Raw genomic sequence first — 13,997 nt, forward strand, 5'->3', positions numbered from 1 at the left:
TGAATGCAAATAGAGATTGGATAGAGATTAAAATGGACAATATAAAAATGTAGCTGTATATATAAAATATATAAATATTAAATGACAATTTAAAATGTAGAAATTTAAATTGACAATATAAAATGTAGAAAAGAAAAAAGCTGAAAAAAGGGAAAATTTTCAAAGAAGTAGTGTGCTTAAGTTTTTAAAAATGGAAAACAATGAAAAGGAGCAGATTTCTATTCAATATGACCCACATAAGATATGCAAACAGGGCACTGCAAATTGTTTATTTAATGAGGATTTAGTTATTGGTCAAAAAAAGAGAAGAAAGAGAGTCAGAGCATTTTTCTAATCACATTCATAACTTGAACATGCCAGAAGAAATCCTGGCAAACTTGCAACTTCATATTCTTCCCTGAATGAAGATTTAATTGCAATCGTGAAATGTCACTTGTACACAAAAAGCCCCACATGCAATTACTACAATGGAACAAAAAGGCTGAATAAACCATGAACAATCAATAGTATTCCATGCAGATAAGTCAGTGCTGATAGAGAACACTGGCGTGATGTTCTTCAAAACAAAGCACAACAAAGACTTCTGAGGCACAATATTTACTAAAAAAAGAAAATTTTCTGAGTTCACTAGAAATAATTTCAAAATTTGAATGGCCATAAGAAATTGTAAAATAAATTATCACTCTTTAGGATGGAGAATTCGATATGTAATGATTAATTTAACAGGTAATTAAGTGAGACAAAATGCCACACATAAAAATTTAAAAGGTATATATTACTCAGTTCAATCAGATTGTGGCAGGGACAAAATGTTACACAACTAACATTTGTTGTACATATGGTTGAACCAGAAGACAAAAACAAGAAGGTTGAAATGAATATTTCATGGATTCTACACCTGTTGTAAAGTGTACTTTTTTTTTTACTTAATTGAAGAATCAAAAAATCTTCTTTAGATAATAGGCATTAATTTAAAAGACTGGTGAGGGCAGCGTAAGGCAGTGGTGTTGATGTGGCCGCAAAAAAAAAAAAAAAAAAAAAAAAAAAAAAAAAAAACCTGGGCAAGCTAGACTGTGGGCTGAAATATCCAGAACCAATCTTTGTGCCAGGTACTGTACATAGTTAGAATTCATTACTAGCAGGCATGGCCTCAGCTGTGCCAATTATAATTACATTTTTGGGGACTAATTCAGAGATTATGTCTGATTATGTCTGATAATCTCTTCACCAGTATAAATTGGCATATTTTGAAGAAATTCATATAAAATTTGATCCTGCAATCACTCTCAGATAACATGGTTGGGAAATGTGAAAGCAATTAGATTTAATTTAGATACGATGCAAGATGCATTAGAAGAGTTAGACATAACAGCAGAAGATTCTCAAATAGAGTGATTGTAGACTTTGAGAAAAAAGGTAATATTAAATTTGTACCATAAACATTTAGTATGAACTGATGTTTGCAAAAGGTCACAAATCCAAAAGGATCTAAGTTAGCTATTCACTTTTAAAAGGATTGAAAATACCTTAAAACTTTCAGAAAATACTTTTTTAAAATAAAATGTCATGAGAAATATGCAATAAAATGATATTGCAATAAATAGTCATGCATTGCTTGATGATGGGGATAGGTTAGGAGAAATGCATTGCTAGGTGATTTCACTGTTGTGCAAACATCATAGAGTATACTTATGCAAACTTAGATGGCATAGCCTGCTTTGCATCTAGCCTATAAGATATAGCCTATTGCTTATAGGTTACAAAGCTGTACAGCATGTCACTGTATTGAATATGGTAGGCAATTGTAACATGATGGTGAGTATCTGTATATCAAAACATAGAAAAAGTACAGTAAAAATACATAAAATATTTTAAAACATGGTACACTTGTATGGGGTACTTATCAAGAAAGGAACCTGAAGGACTAGAAGTTGCTCTAGGCGAGTCAGTGAGTGAGAAGTGAGTGAATGTGAAGGCCTAGGACATTGTTGGACACTACTGCAGACTTTATAAACACTGTAGCCTTATGCTACATTAGACTTAGAAAAATATTTGTCTTTTTTCAATAACAAATTAGCTTACTGTGACTTTTTTACTTTACAGACTTTTAAATGTTAACTTTTGACTCTTTTATAATAACATTTAGCTTTAAACACAAACACCTTTTAGAGGCTGAGGCAGGCGGATTGCTTGAGCCCAGGAGTTAGAGACCAGCCTGGGCAACATGACGAGATCCCTTCTCCACAAAAAATACAAAAATTAGTCAGCTCTGGTGGCTCATACCTGTAGTCCCAGCTACTAAAGAGGCTGAGGTGGGAGGATCACTCCAGCCTGGGAGGTTGAGGCTGCAGTGAGCCATGACTATACCACTGCACTCCAGTCTGGGCAACAAAGTGAGAACCTGTCTCAAAAATAAAAGTAAAATAAAAATAAATAAATAAATAAATAAATAAATAAATAAATAAAAGAAAAAAGCACCCACAAACACATTATATAGCTGTAAAAATGATTTTCTTTCTTAATATCCTTACTCCAAAAGGTTTTTTTCCATTTAGTAATTATTTTCTCTTTTTTCTACTTTTTTTTCTTGAGATGGAGTCTCACTTTGTCATCCAGGTTGGAGTGCAGTGGCATGATCTCGGCTCACTGCAACCTCCTTCTCCTGGGTTCAAGTGATTCTTCTGCCTCAGCCTCCCGAGTAGTTGAGATTACAGGAATAGGCCACCACGCTCAGCCAATTTTTGTTTTATTTGTAGAGATGGGGTTTCACCATGTTGGCCAGGTTGGTCTCAAACTCCTGACCTCAAGTGATTCGCCGGCCTTGGCCTCCCAAAATTCTGGGATTATAGGCATGAGCCACCACACCCGGCTCTTTTTTTTTTTTTTTTTTAACTTTTAAACTTTAAAAATATCATTGTCTTTCACTTTCACATCTTGTCCCACTAGAAGGTGTTCAGGGGCAATAGCACACATGGAGCTGTCATCTCCTATGATAATAATGTCTTCTGGGATAACTCCTGAAGGATCTGACTGAGGCTGTTTTACAGGTAATTAAAAAAAAAAAAATAGAAGCAGTACACTCTAAATTAACAACAAAAAGTATAGTATAGTAGATACACAAACCAATAACATAGTTGTTTATTAACATTATCAAGCATTATGTGCTGTATATAAATGTATGTGCTCCACTTTTAAATGGCTGGCACTGCAATAGGTGTATTTACACCACATACATGTGAGTAATGTATTGTGCTATGATTTTACGATGGCTACAATGTCGCTAGGTAGTAGGAATTTTTTAGCTCCATTATAATTTTATAGGGCCATGGTCCCTGGTTGACCAAAATATCATTAGATAGTGCATGTTTATAAGGCCAGGTGTGGTGGCTCACGCCTGTATCCCAGCACTTTGGGATGCCGAGGTGGGCCAATCACGAGGTCAAGAGACCATCTTGGCCAACATGGTGAAACCCTGTCTCTACTAAAAATGCAAAAATTAGCTGGGCAACATGCCTGTACAGGTGCATACCTGTAGTCCCAGCTACTCAGGAAGCTGAGGCAGGAGAATCGCTTGAACCCATGAGACAGAGGTTGCATTGAGCCGAGATTGTACCACTGCACTCCAGCCTGGTGACAGAGCGAGACTCTGTCTCAAAAAAAAAGTATGAAAATGAAATGGCAATTGTAATCATCATATCTGGAAATATTCTCAAAGCCATTTGAATAGATTCAAGGATGACAATAATTCATTGCATATTTTAAATTTTTATTTATGTAGCTACCTTTTAATATTTGAGCTCAGAATCTCTAAGGATTTTAGGAAGCTAAAACAAAAAAAAAATCCTCCTGAAATAGAGTGAATGAAATGTTTGCAAATGCATGTATCCATTGTGCAGATATTCATGATTCCTCAAGCACAGAGGCATATAGGTAAATGATGCTCATGACTCGGACAATGCTTACTGAATGCTTACTGCATGTCAGATATTGTGTTAGTGCCAGGGAGATGATGGATAAACAAAATAGACATAGTCTCTGCTCTCTATATAACTTACATGCTAGTAGGGAATATAGATGTGTAGACAGCAATTTTTAGATGGTGTGCAGGAAAACAGGATGAGGTGAATCCAGGGAGCTCACAGACAGAGAAGGGACACTTCATTCTGTCTTGGTAGCAAGGAATAGTAGATTATAACATGAAGAACTAATAAAGGGATGAAAGAGCATTGAAGACCAATAAGAGAGGCTTGTTCTCTTTGCTCTAGATTCTTGCATATATTATGGTCTCTGCCTGGAGTCCTGTGACAGTCACACTAGGCACTAGGTGGTGCCTGGACTAGGCATGTTTTGAGGTGGCTGCTTTTCTCATATGCTTTTCTCTGGGATCTGACCATTCCTCTCATCTCTTAGCCACGCATGTGTGGTATCATCTCCATCCTTTCTTCCTTTTTCCCGTACTTCCTGTCTCCCTTTGTTCTTTCCTTCTTCTTTCTACCCTACCTGTTACACCTGATTGCAACTAGAGTTACTCATATCATTGGCTGGTCATTAACCAACCAGTGTCTGTCTCCCCATATCTCTAGAGACTTGGAAGTTATAATACAGGAGTTATTAAGAAATTATTTTTAGGCGGCTAGAAAGGGTGAAAGTTCTCCGTGGAATTTTCCTTCACTAAAAAGCAACCCCCAAACTATTTTTTCTCTAGCAGAAAGCAGCCTGAGAAGTCAAGCATAGACATGCAAAATAGAAGCTTTTATATGTAAATGACAGCAGCTGTATCTGCAAGCCAGGTACATTCAATATGGCGTCTCCCGCCCTCTTTTCCTTGTCATCACGTGTGCCGGGTGTCATGGCAGCCTCCGGATAAAACCACGTGTACAGATATCATGGCCGCTGCCAGGTGGAGGCCGTATTTGCATAATAAAAGACTAGGGTGGGAGGGCCAGCCTTTTTGTGGGCTATGTAAATAGTACACCTGGTCAAGCCAATGCCCTGGGCCCTATGTAAATCAAACATCGCCGCCTGAAGCCTCTGTACAAACCAATTGCCTTCTGCCACAGAAGACAAACCCTCTTTTGGTCGACCCGCTTACTCAATCAATATGAGGAAACTTTTTCTCTCCCTTTTCTTTTTCTATTACACTTTCTGCTCCTGAACCCACTCCTCATGTATGTCCGTGTCCTGAATTCTTCTCGACTGAGACCAAGAGCCAGGGTATATACCGCAGACAATGGAGCCGTTTCAGTAAGAGGCACAGCAACTGCATTGAAACACGGTCTGTTGAGTAAACAAATAATTACCCCTCAACTTGATCCATGGGAACTCAAAGTACATTTTTGGAGCTTTCAGAACCAACGACGCTTATATCTTTATTATGTCATCATAAAAATTGTCTTTATGAAGTATATGAAAATGATGCTAACTATAACCATATTATTCTGTTTCATAACCAGCAACAATGCATTAGTTCCCTCAACCAAATCATAAACTGTTAATATAGGAATGGATGCATTTATTAAAAACAGACATTTGTGTTCAATTTAGTATTCAACAAAGATTTGTTAGGTAATCTAAAATGAAGTTAATATAATTTTAGCTAAATTTTGAACTATTACATATGCTTTTAAAATGAGGCTTGAAGGGAAGAAGGATTGACTTTTAATTGTGGTATCAGTAGTGAAACTGTTGTAGATTTCTGTTTCGGAGTTAAAAAAAATTGTTGAGTGGTGATATAGCAGAATGTAACAGATATTGCCAAAATCTGCTGCCTAACAAACTGTTCCAAAACTCGGTGGCTTAAAATGATAATTCTCATGAATCTGATGTTAAGGGTGGTTTGATCTGAGCTGGGCTAGACTAGAGAGACTTGACTTTGCTCCATGTCTCTGATCCTGCCCAGGGACAAGCAGACTAGCCCAGGTATGTTCTTCTCATGGTGATGAGAGGCAAAGAGAGCAGATACACACTTACAGGATCTCTCAAGGCCAAGGTTCAAAACTGGCAGCCTGTCACTCCATCTCATTCTATTGCCCAAAAGGTGTCTGAAGGCCATACCCAGAGGGAAGGGGAAGTGATGTATGCCATTGCATACTGAGAGGGCCCTGCAAGGTTTTATTGGAAGATCATGTAGACAAGGAGGGTGATGAAGAAGGGACAGCGATATAATCCACACACAGAAACTGCCTAGTTATTCAACAAACTCGCTTCTCTTCTTCCTGGAGCCCACAGTTACGCGGTCTTTCCTTGCCTCTCACGCTGTAATGTCTGGCTATGTAACTGAGTTCTTGCCAAGGGGATGTGAAGCAGAAATGACTTGGCCCATAAAAATTTCTAATGAGAACTCTGTGCTATTTCCCCTTTCTTTGACTACATGCAGACAAACTAAGAAAACTTGAAAGCCACATGTTGATTATAGTCAGAAGCATAAGATGAAGGAGGCTGTGTCCAATCAGCAACTTCCTTTTGAACTTTGAGAAGCAAATAAGCTTGTATTGTGCTGGCACCATTACTTATTTTGGGGTTTGTTTATGATAGCAACTAGACTGGCTTACCCTAAATGATACATGTGATGTGTCTGGAGAAAGGCTCTAACAGTGCTTCCGGATTTCCTTGAGAGCACTTTAGACACATTGCCCTAATGCTTATTAGGTTCAGCTTTCATTTCTTATGGGTAGCTTCTCCATATTTGCCAAAATCAGGAAGGAGAAACCTTGATTATCCTGAGGTTGGGGAGATATTCCTCCTGGTAACCAGGGCAGAATATAACACTGTAGTGCAACATCAACACTTCGGTGACCAAAATAAGTTCCTGCAACAGGTCAGGGATGGAATTGGCTTTCAGTTTCAATTAGGCCTTTTATTGCTTCATTACTTCCTTGATTCCATCAGATTCCTTTAGTGGGAAAAAAGGAGGAGGAGAAGTATTAGGAGAAGGATTGTGTGGAAAAGTAAGCTTTATTTCAAGGCATTGACAAACTGGTAGGAAGGAGCACAGAGTTACTTGTCTATGTGTCTATGTAGCAAGGGCTCAGTTAGGAGTCCCACCAATTCCTGCCTGAGGCCTGCTCAATTTCCTCTTTGGGCTGAAACTAAAAGTAGGCTTGCAGGTGCCAGTGATATCTTTGTTATCCAAACATGCTCCAAGTCCAGGAAAGAGAACACCTGGGGGTCACATTATTGAGGGATTTGCTTAATTATTAAAATAAATATTTACATTGAGAATACAGTTAAGTTAGTAGCTTTCTTTGCACGCTCACAGTTTTTAAAAGAGCCACAGGGTTTTCATTCACGTTTTAAGCAATTGAGTTGGTAAAAATCCTGTCTCCATTTTCTCAGAGATGGATTACATTCAATTACTCCTCACAACAGCCAATTGGAAGATTATCACATTGCTTTTGAAGTACTGGTTGGGCTGGCGTCTGTGATGGTAGCAAAATAAATGAGATTTCGATGTAACCCATGCTGATGCTGGGTGCGTTTGTTAGCCTGGCCCCTGTTCTGATACGCCACAATACAGCAGGTCAGCTGGTCACGCTCCTTAAGGAGCTACTGGGTAGTTGATTGATGTATTTGTCCATTGTCACACTGCTATAAAGAACTACCTGAGGCTGGATAATTTATGAAGAAAAGAGGTTTAATTCACTGACAGTTCCACAGGCTTGATAGGAAGCATGACTGGGAGGCCTCAGGAAACTTACAATCACGGCAGAAGGCGAAGGGGAAGCAAGCACCTTCTTTACAGGGTGGCAGGAGAGAGAGCAAAAGAGGAGGTGCCACACACTATCAAACCATCAGATGTCATGAGAACTCACAATCATGAGAACAGCAAGGGGGAAATCTGCCGCCATGATCCGATCACCTGTCACCAGGTGCCTCCCCTAACATTGGGAATTACAACTTGAGATGAGATTTGGATGGGGACACAGAGCTGAATCATATCACTTGACTTCTGCCTTGCCCCTCAGCCAGTCTGGTACGAAGGCCACCTACATTCTGAGGTGCCTCAGAAACCTCGGACCACCACGTGTCTCAGTCAGAGCCAATCAGCCACTAGGGCATGCGTATTTCATCTGGCAACATGTGCTGGGGCCTGCCAGGCTGTGTCCTTTGCCAAGGCCCAACTCACACCAAGAGTCCTTTCCTTTTACAGGAAATGCCAGGGATGCTCTTGTTTGGAATTAGAATGTCTATTTTATTTTAGAGTTTGGTTTTAAATGTGCAATCCATTCCAAGTTTTAAAGCATTATCCATTTGGGCATATCATCTTCAACAGTCATAAAAAGGCTTTCTATTTTTTTTTATTTGAAACAATTTTGCCTCCTAAAGAAGCATCCCATATTTATAAGAGATAATACCTCCTACCACATCCATCAAATAAGATTTCCCCCTAGTGTCTAATGTTAGAATGCTACGCCTCTAAGTTCTTCTTCAGATTCTTTTTTCTATTTAGTAACAAGTAGAATGTACTCATTACATCAACAGACCTAGGGATAAACATTTGGAAATCACTTCATTTTATGAGTTAGAGAAAACACATAATCATCTAGTTTACTAGACATTCACCAATGCCTCCTTGGTGGCATGACATATAGAAGGAAAGGAGATTAGTATTGAAGACGAAAATAGCTTTATCGTGGGCAGAGTGGCAATTAGAATTTTTGTCTCCAGACCATATGGGTTCTTATTATAATTCCCTTTCTGTCCCTCTCTCTCCTGGAGTCCTCTAATCCTGGTGGGTTGTTCCTCACAGTTAACAATAATGGTTACCATTTAGTGAGCACTCACCAGGTCTCAGGCATTTGACATACACTTGCTTATTTAATTCTAAAACAAAAATCCTGAGTTGGATGCTGTGATCCCCATTTTACAGATGGGGAAACTGAGGCACGGCCAGTAAGAGATTGGGCCATTGCTGAAACTCAGTCTGATTCCAGAAGTTGAGCTCTTCTCCACTGTGCTATATGCTAAGAACTAAGTCATAATTTTCAAGGTTGGTTAATCTTTTATTCCACAAGGAAGATCAATTCTGTTAGGAATCTCCAATGACTTTGTCTTGGCTGAGTTGTTGGTGTCAGCTAGATGAAGATGCCCCCTTCTTAAGTTCTCTTCCCTTCTCTATAAAATATATTCACTAATTAGTAGTAATAGTGGACACAAACATTTCCAACTTTCTCTTATGATTCAGGCCCATGAAAAGCTAGATTCTTATTGTCCAATTGCATATAGCCTCAGAGGTCATAATATTTACTGTTAATATCAGGTGTTTTCAATCTATTTTCAATGGGAATCAAGCTAGTATTCAGTGAGAGTGCACTAGAACTCTGGCTATCCTCATTATTAAAATTATACAATAGCCATCACCCCAATTCTCTCACACAATCTAGGAAATTGAAGGCTAAATTTGGCAACTGCAGAGTTAATGTCTGGCACAGTGGGGGCCTTCTGGACTCTACTAGTGCTCTGCAGCCAATGTCCATTGTGAAGATTTGGTGTCTGCCACATATTCTCACTTAGAAGTGGGAGCTAAACAATGAGAACACATGGATACATGGTGGGGAACGACACACACTGGGGCCTGTCGGCGGGGCAGGGGGTGGTGAGGAAAGGAAATAGTCAATGCTATTGGCTATTCAGGAAGAATAGCCAATATTCAGGAGGAACAGCCAATGCATGCTGGGCTTAACACATCAGTGATTGGTTGATCTGTGCAGCAAACCACCATGATACACGTTTATCTATGTAACAAACCTGCACATCCTGCACATGTACCCTGGAACTTAAAAGTTGGAGGAAAAAAGACAGCTAGATTTGGTTTCAGGACCACTGGGTTCTAGATCCTTATTCTCTCCAAAAGTGGGAACTAGATTAAGTTGCTCTATTGCTCTGAACCTCCATTAATTCACTATAAAGTGGAGAAAACAATCTCTGCTCTGCCCTTGTCATTGGGCTGAGGGTAGGATCATCGGAAAGAAAATGGCTGAAAACCTGCTTACAAACTGGAGGAGTCTCATTCTCAGCTCAGGGGGCCATGAGTGACCTCTGGGTCCTGTTAGTTAGTGTTCCTCAAAGAATACCTAGGGGTCTGCAGTGTTTTTTCACAAGAAGAGTTAGGTGTTAGATATTTTTGTGAAGTTACTGGTGTTTTGTATTTTAAGTTCTTGTGGAGTATATGATTTCTTTACTTTTGTTCCCTTCTCTTTTTTTCTCCAAATATTCCTCTCAAGCAGTGCATTCATTATTAAAATATAACCAGAGTGTGTGCCAGAAATAACAGCATGAGGGTAGGAAATTGAAGGTTAAAACAAGTATTCTGTTTGTTAATGTTGATTGAGAAGCAAAGTAAAAATGAGACCGCAGATTTAAAATTTATTTCGAAATTCAGTTTCCATCCTCAAACTTATTGCCCTAATATTTACTCATTTTAAATTTATATTTTGGTCACCTTTCCTACAGCTGAGATCTTTGATTTTTTTTTTTTACAAAGGTATTTTAGTTTTTAAATTATTTTCTTTGTTACCATTATTAACACCTTACCATGTTGCAGTTTCACTGTTTCAAAACAAAGATTCTATTAATTTAAGGTTGAACACTTCTTTTCTGTGACATCTTTTTTTCATTTTAAAAAATAGCCTTAGTGAGATATAATTCATATATCATATAATTTACTCATTTAAAGTGTGTAACTCAATGTCTTTTACTATATTCACAGAGATGTGCAACCATCACCATAAACAATATTAGAACACTTTTATCATCCCCCAAAGAAACCTCATATCTTTGACTTCCCATTACCTCCTAATGCTATCTCCACACCCCACCCCAGGCCAGTACAACTGTGAATCAATTTTCTGTCTATAAATTTGTCTATTCTAGACATTCTTTTTTTTTCGTAAGAGAGAGTTCCGCTGTGTCACTCAGGTTGGAGTGCAGTGGCTTGATCTCAGCTCACTGCAATCTCCGCTTCCTGGGTTCAGGCGATTCGCATGTTTCAGCCTCCTGAGTAGCTGGGATTACAGGCATGTGCCACCATGCCTGGCTAACTTTTTACATTTTTTAGTAGAGATATGGTTTCACTATGTTGGCTGGGCTGGCTTCCAACTCTTGATCTCAAGCAATTCGTCTGTCTTGGTCTCCCAAAGTGCTGGGATTGCAGTTGTGAGCCACTGTGCTTGGCCTATTCTGGACATTTTCTATGTATGAGATCATATAATATGTGCTCTTTTGTGACTAGCTTCTTTAATTTGGCATAATGTTTTCCAAGGTTCCCATGACATCCTTTTGATAAGAGATCATGTATTGTCTAGGGATAGCTCTTGTGCTTAATTGCTCTTTAAGTGTTTTTGTATATTGCCTCACCAAATAGAACATAAGTACTCAGAAATTGTTTTGACATCTGGGGTTTTGTATGCCTAGAACAGCTCTGCCTCCTGCTGGGAAATGCTCCTTCCAATCTTGTGTTTCAGGGGAGTATGTGAAATGGTCTTTACACAGGCCCTTTCCCCCCCGTCCAGTTTGGGGATGGAAGCCTGACCCTGCTGATACTACCCTGAGATTTTAGAACTGGTAACTGAGACATCAGGTCCCACGGCCTCTCTAGAGCTGGAGACGAGGTGGTCATGTCTCCTGCTGTGTGGAAAAAGGTGGTACGTGGTGAGAAAAACGAAGCTCACACGAAGGGATGAGCCATCTGGGGCCCCTGACAGCATCCACGTTTCTGATGCCATTGTTCTCTGAGACCCAGGTGGGTCCCTGACCCTCCTATGCTGTCTATAGGGCATACTATTATACATTTCATATTTGGTAGTAAGTATTTAGACATGGGAGTGATCACTGCATCTAAAGTACTAGGAAAGGTTCCAAAATGTGGGTCAGCTGCCTCTGGGAGCATCATTTTAATGGGTCATCACAACCTAACTTAATTAATATGTAAGCCTGGTAGGCTTAGCATCCCAGGTATTTCACACTGGCTGACGATGCCTTCCATGAGCAAATTCAAGTTCTCAATTTACATCAGTGAGTTATCACCAAATTTTGTGGGCATTTCTCTGATCGTTAAAAAATGCATTACATAGCACATACCTATATGGAAGACAATCAGATTTTTTCTTCCACATTTCATTGGTTTGAATGAATAGATGTTCTTTCTCATTCAGACTTGCTTAGTTATCATTAAATAAGTAATTGAAAATAGAAGCCAGGGAGAAATTTCAGACATGCAGAACATTTTTCTACTTTAAATGTACCCTTTAGCATTTTCTGCATGCACCAAGTACTGAAAAAAATTAAATGCAAAGTTAATTTATCATGACTTTGTAATATTACACTTATTTATCTACTGTTTAAAGAAAAGGTTTGGGTCTTGACTTAAAACTGAAACTATACATATGTTCTTATTTATTTAGGTGCATGTAAAAGACAAATTCTAAGAAAAGATTCCTGACCCCTCTTACTACACTTTTCTATGTGACGTGTGTTGCAAAAGGAAGTGTTGGCATTTGTAACATTTATAGCATCTGTGTGTTTCGTGGAAATTCCCAGCCTTTTAAATTAATGCTGCTTTTATTTTACCACTGTTTACAGACAAACCTTCACATCAGGCCTTTTTGCCAACTTATGAAATGGCTGCTTGGGCAATACTTTGAGGGACAAAGATAAGAGAAAGAAAAATATAGATCTGAGAAGAGAGATGGAGAAGAGAAGAATGTGATGGGTCAAGAAGCGAGTAGACTGTGGACACGGTTTCTGACAAGGCAGAGGGCGTGTTCCCAGGGGAAGCTGTAAGAGGCAGGTGGTGCTGATCCCAGCAGGAAAGAGGTCCCTGAATTGGGAGGCGAGCCCCAGGAGCTGTGGGAAGCATTGACTCTTCATCAGGGGTTGTGTTGTTCAATCTTATCTTATGAATTTGTAGTCAGATGGAAGGTTCAGGACTTCACAGATGTGCAAGGTTTCTCATTCGGGTAGAAGAAGAGGATCCAGGTCATTTCTGTGTACAAGATGACTCAAGGCTGGGAAGACCAAGCGCCCAAAGCTGTGAAGGTTCTGCGAGTCATGGTGATCTCACTGAACAGGGACTTTTCAAGCCACTTCATTTAGGACACTGCTGAGAGGGTAGCAAAGGTGGAGATGGCTGCGCTGTAAGCTCCAAACTCAATTTGAATCATAAAAGATTACTTCTATCTGGTTTTTGCACAAGTGTACAGGGGGTTTTGTGTAAAACTTGAGAGGGGAAAAGCATTCTGCTGCTAAAATATGACAAAGTTAGAAATCTTGCCTCAGAGGGTATTTCTTTAGCCTGATGCTTCAAGGGGGCCTGAAACTGTTCTGGAGGAAGCTGAGTGTGCCCATGTGTCTGAGCCTGGGTGGGCTTCCCCTATCTCTCAAGCCACTTTGACTCTGGCTGTCAAGGGTCACTGATGTCACTGTGAGCCATGGAAGAGGACAAAGAGAAAGTACTTCCTGGGAAGAAGAGGGTGAGGCAATAGGAGGTGTTACAAGGAAGGACCTATAGCAGGAAATGCTCCTCAGAGAGGCCAAAATGATGTCACTGGACCATGAGCCCAACAGCAGTCAGAAGCCAAGTGTCACAGAGGACAAATATGCAAGCTTGAGTCTTGCATATTGTCTAACAGAACTTGTGGTCCAAAGGGCCAGTTATTTTATTTCACTTAATTTTCTGTCAATAGGGCTGGCCAAGGACTGACCTATAAAACTGAGTGAGACCTAGGGACAGGGAAATGAATGTATTTTGACCTCAGCCAAGAAACCAGACCCAAGTTTAATCAATAGCTTGATTCAAGTTGTGTTTCCATTTTGTGCTAATGACCGCATCGTCTCTGGTAGGGAGGTAAGAGGGGTCTTTGAAACTCCCCTCATTCCCCACCCTCCATCTCTTGCATGAGTTCCTGCAGGTCCAGCCAGCTTGAATGGGGTGTTGACACGGTTTGGATGTTTGTCCCCTCCAAATCCCATATTGAAATGTGATTCTTTTTTTTTTTTTT

General features: G+C 39.6%; 1 pseudogene; it reads right to left on the reverse strand.

The window, feature by feature from the left end:
* Nucleotides 1–7,383: 7,383 nt before the first annotated feature.
* On the reverse strand, nucleotides 7,384–7,991 carry LOC108533146 (SS18-like protein 2; annotated as a pseudogene).
* Nucleotides 7,992–13,997: the final 6,006 nt, after the last annotated feature.

This window comes from Rhinopithecus bieti, unplaced genomic scaffold, assembly GCF_001698545.2.
Source record: "Rhinopithecus bieti isolate Rb0 unplaced genomic scaffold, ASM169854v2 scaffold_9976, whole genome shotgun sequence".
NCBI classification, from domain to species: domain Eukaryota; kingdom Metazoa; phylum Chordata; class Mammalia; order Primates; family Cercopithecidae; genus Rhinopithecus; species Rhinopithecus bieti.